At 36.7% G+C, this 15,785-nt stretch overlaps 1 protein-coding gene and 1 pseudogene across 17 annotated transcripts in view; one reads left to right on the top strand and one right to left on the bottom strand.

The window, feature by feature from the left end:
- The window catches only part of EIF4G3 (eukaryotic translation initiation factor 4 gamma 3), a 351,740-nt gene that overhangs the window by 234,760 nt on the left and 101,195 nt on the right, over positions 1-15,785 (bottom strand). The window lies entirely within an intron of this gene.
- LOC147914134 (dolichol phosphate-mannose biosynthesis regulatory protein pseudogene) lies at positions 13,167-13,586 on the top strand (annotated as a pseudogene).

Here is a 15,785-nt window from a genome sequence, read left to right as displayed (position 1 = left end):
TAACATTAAAGGACTTGATTATTGCTTCTACTATTTCCTTATCTGAGAAATTCAAAAGCAATTTATAGCTGACATTTAACAACAGAACACCCTTTATGTCTTTAAGACTAATCCTTTTTAAAGAGAAAAATGAAGTAAATACATATTAAACAATATTTTAATTAGGTATGTGATTTAACATTTAATGAGGAAATCCACATTAAATATTAACAAGGAATCCTAACTTTCATAAATGTCATTATTTAGCAGATACCAAGATAGGTAGAAAAACAGACCCAGAATTTTTAATAACCAAGACATAAATGAGCTCCACATATATAAATGCTAAAAAAAAAGGTACTTCAAGATAGAAGGATAGATAAATCTTAATAAGATCTTAATAATAAATCTTAATAATATCTGCCCATTTAACACACAATGTATAAAGTAACAACTGGGCTATTTCCCTATACCGAGAATTAGGACCAGAGTGCAACACAGCACCCCTGCAAGGGAAAGTTGACCTGGACTACAGCAAGGAATCTTACCAGTAAAGATTCTTTAGCTAGGTTCAAAGGATCCTTGGACTCTCTTAAAAACATACAACTTCTTACTGTAGTTTTATGTTCACTGCTCTGCAAAGTAGATCCATAAGCTTTCAGATGATCAACAGTCCTGATCCCAAAAAAGTTGAATATTGCTTTTTACCTTATTTGTGAGAGTTCAACAAAAAGGCAGCTTCCCACACAGTAAAATGTAGTACTTTACATGAGCAGTAAAGGCAGATAGACCTGTATTCAAATCACATAACCTTTCTGAGCCTCATTTCCTTAGGTGTAAATGAAGGCTGTCTTAAGGATTAAACAGTATAATGTATGTACAGCACTTAGCACAGTGCCTGGGACACAGTAATCACTCAATGTTAAAGATCGACCTGTGTTAAATCTAGCCTCTATACTTACTAGCTGGATGACCTTGGGCAAGACAGACACTTCACCTCTGTGTCTGTTTCCCCAACTAATAAAGGGGATATAATTATACTTACCTCATACCTTTGTTACAAGGATTAAATGAGTTAATATAAGTAAAGTGCTTAGGATAGTGCCTGGTGCATAGTAAATGCTCAGTAAGCGTTACTGATGATGATGAGGAAAATGTTCTTTCAACTATTCTGTCAGTTTCCCCATGATCAACTCCTCTGACCAGGTTTGGTCAATTTTTATATACATTTCATGACTCATTACACTATGGAGCAACAGTTTCACTGTCTACCTCAAAGGCTTTAACTGGAATATGTTCACTTACCCCCACTTCTACTATGATACAGTCAAAACTCTCTGCCAATCTGCATTTTATGGTTTCTTAGAGTTCATCTAGTTATCGTTCTATGTTGAAGAGTTACAATCATACTCCATTCCTCCAAGTACTTCTTCCCAATGAGAATCATGATATACTAATAAATGCTACTTACTATTTATTTACAAATACTTGTTCTAATTTATATAGTCATTAACGCATCCTCTTCATTTGCCAATATGTACTTAAAGCATTACATCTCTCCTGGTAAAATGAGAACTCTTAAAGACAAGGATCATAATATCTACCATCATTTTCCCATATTATCTGACACAAATCTTGCACACAGCTATCATTCAATAAACATTTACTGAATTAAGTTTGTTTTAATATTCTTAATGACTCTGCCACACCTCCAATGTTTAAGCCCCAAAAGCAAGCTCCAAGAGGCCAGAAGCTTTTCAGTATTATTTATAATGCCACAGAAAAGTAACTTCAAACATGTTTTAAATTGTTACAACAGATAACTAAACCTATTCTATATTTAGAAAGAAAGGTAATATTAAAAAAAAAGATTGAGTCTAGTTAACATATATTTTTACCAAAAAAAAAAAAAATACAGTAGTAGCAGCATCTATATTTCATAAAATATTTGATGATGCTGATTGTGAGATCTGTCTGAAGAAAGGAAGGTGATGTTAGTGATGGGTAACAATGAGTTTTTTTTATAAAAGTCCAACTTTCTGAAGATGTCAGTAAAAGGTGAGCCCAGGAAGAATAAGTAAATGATGAAATATACTCAATTTTGGACATCTTAAAAATTTTTGTAAAATTCAATCTAAGATGAGCTTTCAAAATAATACAAGTCTCAGACTCAGCTGACCATACAATCCTGCAATCCCACTTCAGGGTATAGATTCAAAGAAAATCAAAACAGGATATCGAAAAGATATCTGCACTCCCATGTTTACTGCAGCATTATTTACAACTGCCAACATATGGAAACAACCTAAACCTCTGTCAATGGATGAATAAATAAAGAAGATGTGGTGTGTGTGTGATACACACACTATGGAATATTATTCAGCCATAAAAAAGAAAAAAATCCTGAGCCAGCCCTGATGGCCTAGCAGTTAAAGTTTGGTGCACTCCACTTCAGCGGCCTAGGTTCTGTTCCCGGGCACAGAACCACACCACTCATCTGTCAGTAGCCACCCTGTGGCAGTGGTTCATGTAGAAGAACTAGAAGTACTTAAACTAGAATATACAACTATATACTGGGGCTTTGGGGATGGGAAGAAAAGAGAGAGAGGAAGATTGGCAACAGGTGTAGCTCAGGGTGAATCTTTTCCAGCAAAGAAAAAAAAAAAAATGATGCCATTTGCAACAACACGGATAGACCTTGAGGGCATTATGCTAAGTGAAGTCAGTCAGACAGAGAAAGACAAATACTGTATGATATCACTAATATGTGGAATCTAAAACAGCTGAATTCATAGAGTAAGTAGAATGGTGGTTACAAGGGGCTACAAGGGTTGGGAAACTGGGAAGATGTTGGTCCAAGTGTACAAACTTGCAGTGAGAAGATGAATTAATTCTGGGGATCTAAAACACAGCATTGTGATTATAGTTAATAATACTCTATTACATATTTGAAAGTTGCTGAGAGATTAGATCTTAAATGTTCTCACCACAAAAAAGAAATGATAATTATTTGATATGATGGATGTGTTAGCTAACGTGACAGTGATAATCAAATTGTAATATATGTGTATCAAATTAACAACAAATTGTATGCCTAAAACTTATACAATGTTATATGTCAATTACATCTCAATAAAAACATAAAATACTTTAAAATTCTAGATGGAAAAAATAAATAAAGTAATATAAGGCTTAGACTCATGACTACCTTTCATTAAGAATTTGGTAAAACGAACATAAGACCACAATAGCAAACTATAACCCACAATTTATTGCTACTAATCCAATATTATCTTCAGATCTTCAGGGAAAATTTCAAGACCACTGTGAAGAACGATTTGTATCTACTGATTGAATCAAGATAAAATTACTACCAATCCACCTATCAGACCATCACCATAAAGATTATGAGAAAAAAGACTTTGAAGAAGCTTACTTTCTGTTTTTAATTGTTAAAATAATACATAAATGTTTCTTGTTTTAAAAAAAAAAAGTAAAAGTAGTAGTGTTCACTTACGCTCTCAAATCCCACTATATTCCCCAGTGGTGAAACTATTAACAGTCTGATATGCATTCTTCCAAACCTTTCTGTGCATTTACAAATGCAAAATTGTTGTAAATAAATGCAACCATATAATAATAATTATTCTGCAACATGTTTTCCTTCTCACTTATCAACACAAAAGAGATCTTTCCAAATCAATGCACATATCTACTTCAGTCTTTTAAATGGCTATATTCCATGGTGTAGGTGTAGCTATATTCTTTTTAATTAATTAATTTTTACAAGATTAACTTCTTAATGCAAAGAACTGTAATACCTACTACTATTTCAAGAGTCAAACATATATGCACACAAACAGAAAATGAAAAATATATATTACTTCCTTTTTACTGTTTCAGAAATGTCAATTAAAATAAATTAGAACAGCTCAAAAACCAGGGAGACAGCAGTTTTAGAATATCAAAAGTAAAATTACATTCAATAAAGATGCTTCATAGTTAGCACAATAATTCATAAATAACTAGAGATGAATAAAAGATTAAACCTTTATTATAAGTGTCAAAAGAAATTTCCAAAGAACCTGAAAATAAGTTAACTGATATTTACCATTTGTCTAATAAATTCATTTTACTCTATTTCAGTATATTTGAGAGTAGGCATACTTTGGCTGCCACTACTACTCCATCATACCTTGCACATCATAGGTTCTAAAGAGCAACTGACTGATTTTCAATACTAGTTAATGAACTTCATAGGAGATGTAAGTAATGAGTTGAAAAATCACTTTAGTTTGATTTAGTGGCCAAAATAAATAACTGATCTAATGCAGGAAACATGCTAACCCATATAATCCGATATAGTCCTGACATTCCACAGAAGGTTCCAAAGATAATAACTGTATCTACTACAGTCTTTGAAACACAGCATTTCAAAAGCACTTTGACCTATTTCCCAAATAAGTCAAAGACAAAGAGAGAGAAATAATTTATAAAAATAAGGCAATAATAATCTATAATTACCATAACACTTGGGCAATATTGTTAAAATTACATTACTTTGACTAAAAAAATTTGTATGGAATTAGTAAAAATAAAGCAATGTGTCTAACAATATGGCAGTGTCTGACTAAAAAGATGAAATATAAAAAAATGTTAACAGTATTTAACACATGGGTAATTATACTACAAGTCTTTTACTCCCTAAATTTTCTTAGTTTTCTATGACGTCCATTTATTAGTTCATTAAGTGTTTACTTTTTTAATAAAGTTAGACATTCCAAAGATTAACTCATGTGATATTTATGACAAATACTAAAGTTTTAAAAGCCATGTTATTAAAATGAAAAACATAAGCATCCTATCTAATACCTCATTAAGCTTGTTCAGATTTAGTTTCACCCAAATGCATGGTAAGAGTAGTTAGTAGTTTCCTCATTCTTGTTGTAAGAGTGGTAAAAACAGAGTGGCAATGGTGGCAGCAGCTGCTGCTAAATACCTGATTGATGATTACATATCAGGCTCTATCAGTTTTAAGTGGATTTGTCTCATTTAACCTTCATAATGACCTTTTGAGATGAGTATAATAATTATCTCCATTTCATTAATGAGGAAGGACACGAGGTGCAAAGAAGTAACGTGCTCAATGACACACACAGCTGCTGTGTGTAAGCACCAGGATTTGAATCCATTTGGTTTGATTCTAGAGCCACTTAGCACTTCTAGCCACATTCTGCCTCCTATGTAAACTCTAAGTTCTAATTAATCCACTAATATAATAAATATCAAAGTATTTTTATCATTTAAATCTTATGTCATGCCCATACTGGAAATCCTTCAATGACTCTTTCTGTATGTCAAATAAAATCCAAATGCCTTATCGGAACCTTCCAAAATTGGCATGATCTGGACTTTGTCACTTTCCAGAGCTGCACGTTCCAATGAAGTAACCACAGGCAGCTTTTAAATTTAAATTAATGAAAATTAAATAAAATTAAAACTTCAGCTCCTCAGTCACACTAGCCACATTTCAAGTGCTCGGCAGGCATGTTTTTATTGGACAGCACCAGTTCCAGGCCTCCCATCTTGTGTTGCGCTGTCTCCAGAGCACTAAGCTCCCATCACCAGGAGGGCTCCTCCCACCTGAAAGCCTTGGAGCCTCTGCAACATCTATTTGGAAGGTCTGTGCACTTCTTCAATCTCCATAAAGGGCTGAATCCTCTTCACGGTTCAAATATCACCAAAAATGCCACCTTCTCAGGCTTTCCACTCATACACAATTAGGAATTATTCTCTTACCAATTTTGTATCCTGTTTATTTCCTTCAAAGCACTTACTATAATTTTTGTTATTTTTGACTTTCATATCTATGTTTTTCTCCCAGAACCTAATATAGTACATAGCAGGTATTCAACAAATATTGGCTATATAAATGAATGTTAACAATTTTAAGTAATCTTAATGATTTTGCATAACATTTAAGGAAAATCCATGTCAGAGTTTCTCAACAGTGACATTACTGACATTTGGGGCTTTGTTGTGAGGCTGTCCTGTGCACTTTAGGATGTTTAGCTGCATCCCTGGCCTCTAGCCACTAATGCCAATAGCATTCCTCCACCCAAGTTGTAACAACCAAAAATGTCTCCAGATATTGCCAAATGTCCTCTGGGGGACAAAATCATCTCCAATTGAGAACCACTGACCTAGAGATTTCCAAATGATTGGAGAATTGTGAGTTGAACATTAAGTAAATGTCCAACATTAAGAAAATACCTAAACACCAATAAATTGAACAATCTAAATGAAATGGAAAAATTCCTAGAAATACAAAATCTACCAAGACTAAGTCACAAAAAAATAGAAAATCTGAAGAGACCTCTAAGTGGTAAGAAGATAGAATCAGTGGTCAAAAATCTCCTAACAAAGAAAATTCACTGGTGAATTCTACCAAACATGTAAAGAAGAATACCAATTCTTCTCAAATTTTTCCAAAAAACTTAAAAGGAGGGAACCTTCCTAACTCATTCTATGAGGCCAGCATTACCCTAATACCAAAGCCAGACAAAAACACTACAAGAAAAGAAAACTACAGACAATATCTCCTATGAAAAACGATGCAAAAATCCTCAACAAAATACTAGCAAACAAAATTCAGCAGCATACTAAAGGGATTATACACCATGATCAAGAGAGATTTATTCTTGAAATAAATTTATTCCTGAAATAAAAAACTGCAAACGTGCTTCAATATACAAAAATCAATCAATGTAATATGCCACATCAATAGAATGAAGGAAAAAACCCACAGGATCATTTCAACCAATGCAGAAAAAGCATATGACAACTTCAACACCCCTTCATCACAAAAACACTCAACAAACTAAGAATAGAAAGAACTACCTCAACATAATAAAAGCTAAATATGAGAAACCCACAGTGAACATCACACTCAGTGGTGAAACACTGAAAGCTTTTCCTCTAAGACCAGGAGCAAGGCAAGGATGCCTGCTTTCACCACTTCTATTCAACATAGTTATCGAAGTTCTAGCCAGTACAATTAGGCAAGAAAAAAAAAGACAACCAAATTGAAAAGGAAGAAGTAAAATTATCTATTTACAGATGATATGATCTTCAGAAAACCCTCAAGATTCCACAAAAAAAACCTGTTAGAACAATAAATGATTCAGCAGAGTAGCAGGATATGAAGTCAACACACAAAAATCTGCTGAATTTCTATACACAAACAACAGACAATCTGAAAAAGAAATGAAGGAAAACAATTCCATGTACAAGAGCACCAAAAAGAACAAAATACTTAGGAATTAACTTAACCAAAGAAGTGAAAGAATTGTACAATGAAAATTACAAAACACTGCTCAAAGAAATTAAAGACACACATAAACGGAAACACAGCCCATGTTCATGAATTGGAAGACTTAATATTGTTAAGATGTCAATACTACCTAAAGTGATCTACAGATTCAATGTAATCAAAATCTCGATATGTTTTTTTACAGAAATAGAAAAAAATCTATCCTAAAATTCATATGGATTTTCAAGGGACCTCAAAAAGCCAAAACAATTTTGAAAAAGAAGAAAAAAACTAAACGACTCACACTTCCTGTCTCCAAACTTACTACAAAGGTACAGGAATCAAAACGGTGTGGTATTTGCATAAAGACACACATACAGACCAATGGGCTAGAATAGAAAGCCCAGAACTAAATACTCGCATATACAGTCAAATGATTTTCAACAAGGGTGCAGACCATTCAAGAGGAAAAGGACAGTCTTTTCAACAAATGGTGCTGGGAAAACTGGATGTCCACATGCAAAAGGATTACTTAATACATATAGGAAAATTAACTTGAAATGGATCAAGGACATAAATGTAAGACATAAAATAATAAAACTCATAGAAGATAACACAGGAGAAAAGCCTCATGGCATTGGATTTGGTAATGATTTCTTGGATAGGATACCAAAGGCAGGTGTCAAAAGAAAAAAATAGACAACTTGATCCTTATGAAAATGAAAAAAATTTGTGCATCAAAAGACATTATCAGCAGAGTAAAAAGGCAACCCACAGAATGTAAGAGAATATTTGCAAATCATATATCTGATAAGGGATTCATATTCAGACTATACAGAGAACTCCTAAAACTCAATAACAAAAGAAAACAAACAACTCAATTCAAAAATGGGCAAAGAACTTCAATAGACATTTCTCCAAAGAAGATACACGAATGGCCAAGAACCACATGACAAGATGCTCAACATCACTAATCGTTATGGAAAGGCAAATCAAAACTACAATGAGATATCGCCTCACACTCATTAAAATGGTTACTACCAAAAAAAAACAAAAAACAAGTGTTGGAGAGGATGTGGAGAAACTGGAACACTTGGTAGGAATGTAAAATGGTATAGCCACCGTGGAAAACAATATGGCGATTCCTCAAAAAAATTAAAAACAGAATTACCATAGGATCCAGCAATTCCACTATGGGCATATACTCAAAATAACTGAAAGCAGGATCTCAAAGAGGTATCTGCACACCCATGTTCATACCAGTATTATTCACAGTAGCTAAAACGTGGAAGCAACCCAAGCGCCCATTGATGGAGGAATGGATAAGCATAATGTGCTGTATACATACAATGGAAGATTATTAACCCTTAACAAGAAAGGAAATTCTGACACACCTGACAACATGGATGAACACTGAGGACATTATATTAAGTGAAATAAGCCAGTCAAAAAATGACAAGTACCGTATGATTCCACATATACGAGGTACTTAGAGCAGTCAAAATCAGAGAGACATAAAAGAGCGCTGGTTTCCAGGGACCGGGGGGAGGGGAGAAAGAGTAGTTGTTTAATAGGTACAGAGTTTCAGTTTTATAAGATGAAAAGAGTTCTGGGGATGGATGGTGATGGTGACTGCATAACAATATGAATGTATTTAGTACCACTTAACTGCACATTTAAAAATGATTACGATGGTAAATTTTATGTTATGTGTATTTTGTCACAATAAAAAAAAAAAGAAAATACCCAAATGTGATTTTCATCTTTTATTTAAATGTCAAATGCAAACATCTTGATTTCTAACCATAGTCAAATATCGTTCAGCAATGCTACTGGAGAAAAGTGACAATAATAATTTTAAAACTACAATCTTCTTACAACCAAATCCTTTCTGCCACAACAAACAGGAAAATTTCATTCCTGTTCTGTACCCAATAATTCAAAAATATTAAACAGGAAAAAAATTTAAAAGGCTAATGAAACCGGCAAACAGTTAGCCACTGATGATTAAGTAGCTAGGAACGTAAAGTTTTTTTTCCTTTTTTGCAACTACTGATTGTAGCTTTTAGTTGTTCCCCTGACATTGTTAACTGTGCTGTTTAGGCAATATGCTATCTGACTCCCATTAGATAACATCTCCTTGAAGCCTGGGTCACCGTGGTAATGGATGTTTGAGCTGATTTTCAGGAATTAGAGCCCCTTGTCCACTTAAGGCCGGTTGAGACCACCAACCTATCACCTGGGGCCGCACAGATGTCTCATAAGTGACCTTTTGAAGTCAGAAGGCTAAAAACTCCACCCTTAGGTCATGCCAACACTGCCATTTTGTGAACATGTGTCCTATGAAGAGGCATGAAGTCTGACTACACTCACGCAGATCATCCATTACCTCACCTCTCCTCACCTCCAATCATCTATCTCCACATTTCAGACCACCTTGCTCCCTACCCCATAAATATCTCTGAGTCCCTATTTTCGGGGAAGTGGATTTGAGACTCATTCTCCCGTTTCCTCACTTGGCTGCCTTGTGACTAAACCCTCTCTCTCTGCAATCTCGTTGTCTCAGTGATCGGCTTTCTGAGCGGTGGGCAAAATCATCCTGGTTTGGTAACAATAAGAAAACAAGTCCTGAAAAATTCCTAATTATTATATTTCTACAACTGAGAAATGGGTAAATAATTAAACCTCTGCTTAACTTTATAAACTAAATATGATATCATTATTTTATCAATGTTAAACATTGTTCCACAGTCACTTAACCTGCTAATTTCCTCTTTCGTGAACTGTGAAATAGCACTTTTGATCTATGAAATTAGCAAAGTTGTGTGAAAATGGGAAGACCTGAAACTATAAAGATATGATGAAATGGACACACTCCTATGCAGCTAGCAGCAATGTAAGCTGTACAATGTCAAAAATATTAAGTATCTTTAAAGTGTGTGCATTTTACCCTAGTAAGGCTGCTGTTGGGAATCTTAGCCTAAGGAAATAATCCTATTTAAATAAAGAAAAATAAATATACACACATATATGTATGAATATATATTTTATATATGTATATATCAGTTATTTAAAATTGAAAATAAAGAAGAGGGAATCTTTAAGTTAAACACTAGTTTGTAAATTTACTGATTATGTAAATTATGGCTTACCTCATTGATGTGCTACTTACACTGTTAACATAATGTTTATAAATGCTATGTAATAACTTGGGAAATTATTTAAAATACAATGTTGTATGAAAAAAGAAAACTACCAAATTGTACAATCATTATGATTTACATTATGGTTAATGAAAACCAAACTCTATTGTTAGAGGGGAAAAATAATACATGAAATGTAATTACAACAGCCCTAAATTTTAAGCCTAAAGTTTACTTTTTCTTCCAGGAACAAACTACTGATAAACGCAACAACATGCATAAATCTCAAAATAATTAACCTTGGTTAAAAAAAGAAGAAATAAAAAAGTACCTACTGAATGATTCCTTTTCCTATTATGACTTTTATCTAAAAGTCAAGAAAATGTAAATGAATCCATGGACAGAAAGGAGACCAATGGTGGGGGAAGGTGGAAAAGAAAGATTACAAAGACGCATGAGGAAACTTTTGGGAATGATGCATATGTTAATTTTCTTAATTGTGGTGAAGATTTTCATGCATATATACATATGTTAAAATTTACCAAATTATGTACTTTATTTATTTATTTTGTGTGTGTGTGTGTGTGTGTGTGTGTGTGTGTCTGTGAGAGGAAGATCAGCCCTCAGCTAACATCCATGCCAATCCCCCTCTTTTTTTGCTGAGGAAGACCAGCTCTGGGCTATCATCCATGCCAATCCTCCTCTTTTTGCTGAGGAAGACCGGCTCTGAGCTAACATCTATTGCCAATCCTCCTCCTTTTTGTCCCTAAAGCCCCAGTAGATAGTTGTATATCATAGTTACACATTCTTCTAGTTGCTTTATGTGGGACGCTGCCTCAGAATGGCCGGACAAGCGGTGCATCGGGGTGCGCGCCCAGGATCTGAACCCAGGCCGCCAGTAGCGAAGTGCACGCACTTAACCACTAAGCCACGGGGCTGGCCCCAATTATGTACTTTAAATAATACACTTTAGATATATTTAAATCATTGGTACTATACATACTATACATCAAATATACTTCAAAAAGCTATTTTTATAAATGAACAAATCATCAGTTCAACTGGTAAATTTATCATTGGGAAAAAATGGATTGTGAATTCTGTGCTGGATTATAGGACAATTAAGTAGATTTACAGCTAGCTGGACACCATTGCCTGAGGAGAGTTGATCAACCCATGCTAAACTTTGTCTCTGTGCAGGGGTCTCCTGTTGGCCTACTCAATACCTATCAGTGACTTAGAAAAAGACATAAAAGCATGATTTTCTAAGTAAATGACATAGAGCTATACAAGATGACAGAATCAAGACTTTATAAAGTATAAGCTGGCTAAAAAGGATCATGAAATGTTATGGTATTAAGGAGTAATTTATTCAAATTAAATATCTATAAAAATTTTTCATAAGTAGTTAATAAACAACTCTTTTCAATCCCACAAAATATAAACTACTGCTTCTTGTAGTAAAGTTATTATTCCAGAAAATTTTTTAAGTTTATCTCTGTAATTATATTAAAAATACTAGCTTTGGGGCCGGCCCCGTGGCTTATCGGTTAAGTGCTCGTGCTCCGCTACTGGCGGCCCGGGTTCGGAGCCCGGGCACGCACCGATGCACCGCTTGTCCGGCCATGCTGAGGCCGCGTCCCACATACAGCAACTAGAAGGATGTGCAACTATGACATACAACTATCTACTGGGGCTTTGGGGGAAAAAAGGAGGAGGATTGGCAATAGATGTTAGCTCAGCGCTGGTCTTCCTCAGCAAAAAGAAGAGGATTAGCATGGATGATAGCTCAGGGCTGATCTTCCTCACCAAAAAAAAAAAAATTTAAATTAAAAATTAAAAAAAAATACTAGCTTAATAGTCATAAAATCTAATTTCTCTGAATAAAATATATAAGCTAAAAATATACAACACGGTAAAATTTCATAGTTTGTTTTTCAGAAGCACGCCAACAAGAGAGTTATCAATGAATATAATTTCAAATTAGTGCATGCCTCTTTAGTTTTGCCCTTTCCTCTCAACCATATAATATATACTGCTCTTACTAGAGTTTAAAAAATATTGGCTTTATTCTTTTTTTTGTTCACTCTAATGTAATTATGGCTAATGAGGAATAAGGACAAAAGCATCCCTCTCATCCCTGGTAGATGTTTCAAGGATAAACATATAAACCAGGCTAAAATAAATAAATAAATAATAAAACGTAACATGAAGGCATTACAAAAGTTGAGTCCTTCTTTTGATACTTCTTTGATTACAAGCAGAGAATCTACCTAAAATGTCTGACATAAGGGCAAAAACCCTGCGTATCAGACATAAAAAAGTAAAATCTTTGATTGTATAATTTTTTAAGACTGGCCAGGAGTCTTTTCGCCTTTCAAGGAATTTAACCAACTCAATTAAAGTGACATACTGGCACCATACGCTGAGGCAGGAAGAGGTGAATTAAGGGTTAGCCTTTATTTTATGACACAGAAATGACACTAACGGACCTAGACACTAGAGGAATAATGACCAACATAATCCTGGGGCTGAGAAAAAGGGGACTAAGGATGTGAAAGCACCTGGTCAACCACTCTCCTACTCATTCAGCTAATGTGCATAACAACACTGTAAAAGTGGGGCAGAGACTTATATTACTGAGAATGGAAACAACTGATCAGAAATTGGAGATTATCATATTTTAAGGTAACTTTTCACTATCTAAAATCCCTTGTCCTTGGATGTGGCTTGTTGCTCCAGTGCCGGAGCGCGGGGGAGATGCCGTTCATCAACAGCCAGCATGTCATCCACAAGTATTTCCTGCCCCGAGGCTATGCCGTTGCCATCCCACTGGCTGCCAGCCTCCTGTTGCTCCTGTTTGTGGGAGTGTTCATCACCTACGTGATGCTAAAGAACCAGAAGGTGACCAAAAACGCTCAGTGAAGGCCCAGCCGGGATGAGGCTGCCGGCCCCAGCTCTGCCTCCCCTCCGGGGCAGGGACCAAGGGTGGGGGCCTGCCGGACTCATCCAAGCACTGTGGCCCTCTCAAGCCTGGCTGCCCTGCAGACACCCCTGTGGGACGAAGCTGTTCAGGACTCACCCCCGACTGACCAGAGCCCCTGCTCACCCTTCCAGAAGCCAGGAGGGAGGAGTACCTGGAAGTCTCCCTCTCACCCACTTCTGGCTCGGCCCGAAGGATGCTGGTCCTTCCCATCTCACCTTCAGACTCCCTGTCACTTCTTCCTCTAGGTTCTACCATCTTGCCTCAGTTTCCCTCCTATCACATGCTGATGTTGGACTTAATAGGTTCTGAGGCAGCACATGACCTCTCCCCAGGTGTCCTGCCCCTCCACGAAGGCAGCTTTCCTGGTCTGACAAGCCCCAACCCCACACGGACTTCTGGACCAGGAAAGCCCAGCGGGAGGACTGACAGGCCCCAGGACCACCGCCAGGCCTCAGGGGACATTAGGGTGGCCGCACCTGGCCCCCAAACCAACCGCTCCTCATGGAGGCCAGCCCCCAGCACTGGCCTCCTGGGGAGAGCTGAACAATAAACATTGCTGGCGTGTTCAAAAAAAATAATAATAATAAAATAAAATAAAATCCCTTGTCCTTCCAGAAGAGGCACTATACATGATTGACACAACCACTTTTTAAATCCACTGAAGGACTACATATATGCAGTAGCTTTAAATAGTAAAAGTCAAATTTGGTCTAACTCAAAAATAAATTCAAAAACTTAGATTCAAAACATTTCATGTAAACTGTGTAGCAGGCATTGTGTTGTCATTCACAGGATTTTGATGATCTCCTCTCCAAACTACTAAGCTTACAAAGTCACATGTCCTCAGTTATTGGGAATCTTAATAACATGCCTATACTTGAACTCAGTAATTGCATTTCTAGAAAGTTATTCTACAAAAATAATACAAAAGACATAAAAGGTTTTAAATTCAAATAAGTTATTTCTAATAGGAAAAACTGGAAACAAGCTAATGTTTAACTCTTCACCAAAATAATGTTTACACATATTAATTTTTCTCAACAAAAACCCTGTTCTTCACCCAGTGTTTATCTCCATAAATAGTACCAGATTCACTCAGTTGCACAAGCCAAGATTCATGACATCATCCTTTACTCTTCTCTCTCTCACATCCTACATCCAAGTTATGATCATATCCTACTGACTCTACTTTCAAAATATATACCAAATTGGGGCCGGCCCTGTGGCGTAGCAGTTAAGTGCATGTGCTCTGCTGCTGGCGGCCCGGGTTTGGATCCCGGGTGCCCACGGATGCACTGCTTCTCAGGCCATGCTGTGGCGGCGTCCCACATAAAGTGGAGGAAGATCGGCACGGATGTTAGCTCAGAGCCAGTCTTCCTCAGCAAAAAGAGGAGGACTGGGGTGGATGTTAGCTCAGGGCTGATCTTCCTCACAAAAAAAAAAAAAAACAAAAACATATATATATACACACACACACACACACACACACACACACACACACACACCAAATCCCACTACTCATCTCTTTTACTGCTACCACCTTAGGGCAAGCCACCATCATCTTTTGCTGTTATTACTAATAACTTCTTAACTGGTCTCCTTGCTTCCACTTCACCACCACAACCACCTGCCCTCAACAGAGTCTACTCTCTATATAGTAGCTACAGAGGTCTTTTAAAAGGAAATTCAGGGGGCTGGCCCGGTGGCGCAGCAGTTAAGTGCGCGCGCTCCGCTTTGGCGGCCTGAGGGTTCGCAGGTTAGGGTCCGAGGTGCACACCAACACACCGCTTGTCAAGCCATGCTGTGGCGGCGTCCCACATAAAGTAGAGGAAGATGGGTACGGATGTTAGCCCAGGCCCAATCTTCCTCGGCAAAAAGAGGAGGATTGGCATCAGATTAGCTCAGGGCTGATCTTCCTCACAAAAAAAATAAGAAGGATTTCAGCTAATAAATGCAGATGGAATGACAAGATCTAGAAAAACCACCATTAATAAAAAAAAAAAAAAAAAAGGAAATTCAGATCTACTGCTCTTATGTTTCCAGTGGCTTCCCATTACATCTAAATTAAAATCCAGGGCCGGCTCCGTGGCTTAGCGGTTAAGTGCGCGCGCTCTGATGCTGGCGGCCCGGGTTCGGATCCCGGGCGCGCCCCGAGGCACCACTTCTCCGTCCAACCCGGGGCCGAGTCCCACGTACAGCAACTAGAAGGATGCGGACCTATGACGTACAACTGTCTACTGGGGCTTTGGGGGGAAAAAATGAATAAATAAAATCTTTAAATTAAAATCCAAAAGCTTTACCATGGTCTATAATTCCCCACATAATCTGATGCTCCAGCTTATGAATCCTATCTCCAACCTCTGTC

The sequence above is a fragment of the Ceratotherium simum genome, chromosome 22 (genome assembly GCF_057802395.1).
Source record: "Ceratotherium simum simum isolate JZ-2026a chromosome 22, ASM5780239v1, whole genome shotgun sequence".
NCBI lineage: Eukaryota > Metazoa > Chordata > Mammalia > Perissodactyla > Rhinocerotidae > Ceratotherium > Ceratotherium simum.
Note: the sequence above shows the minus strand (reverse complement) of the source record. Positions and strands in the feature narration are given on the sequence as shown.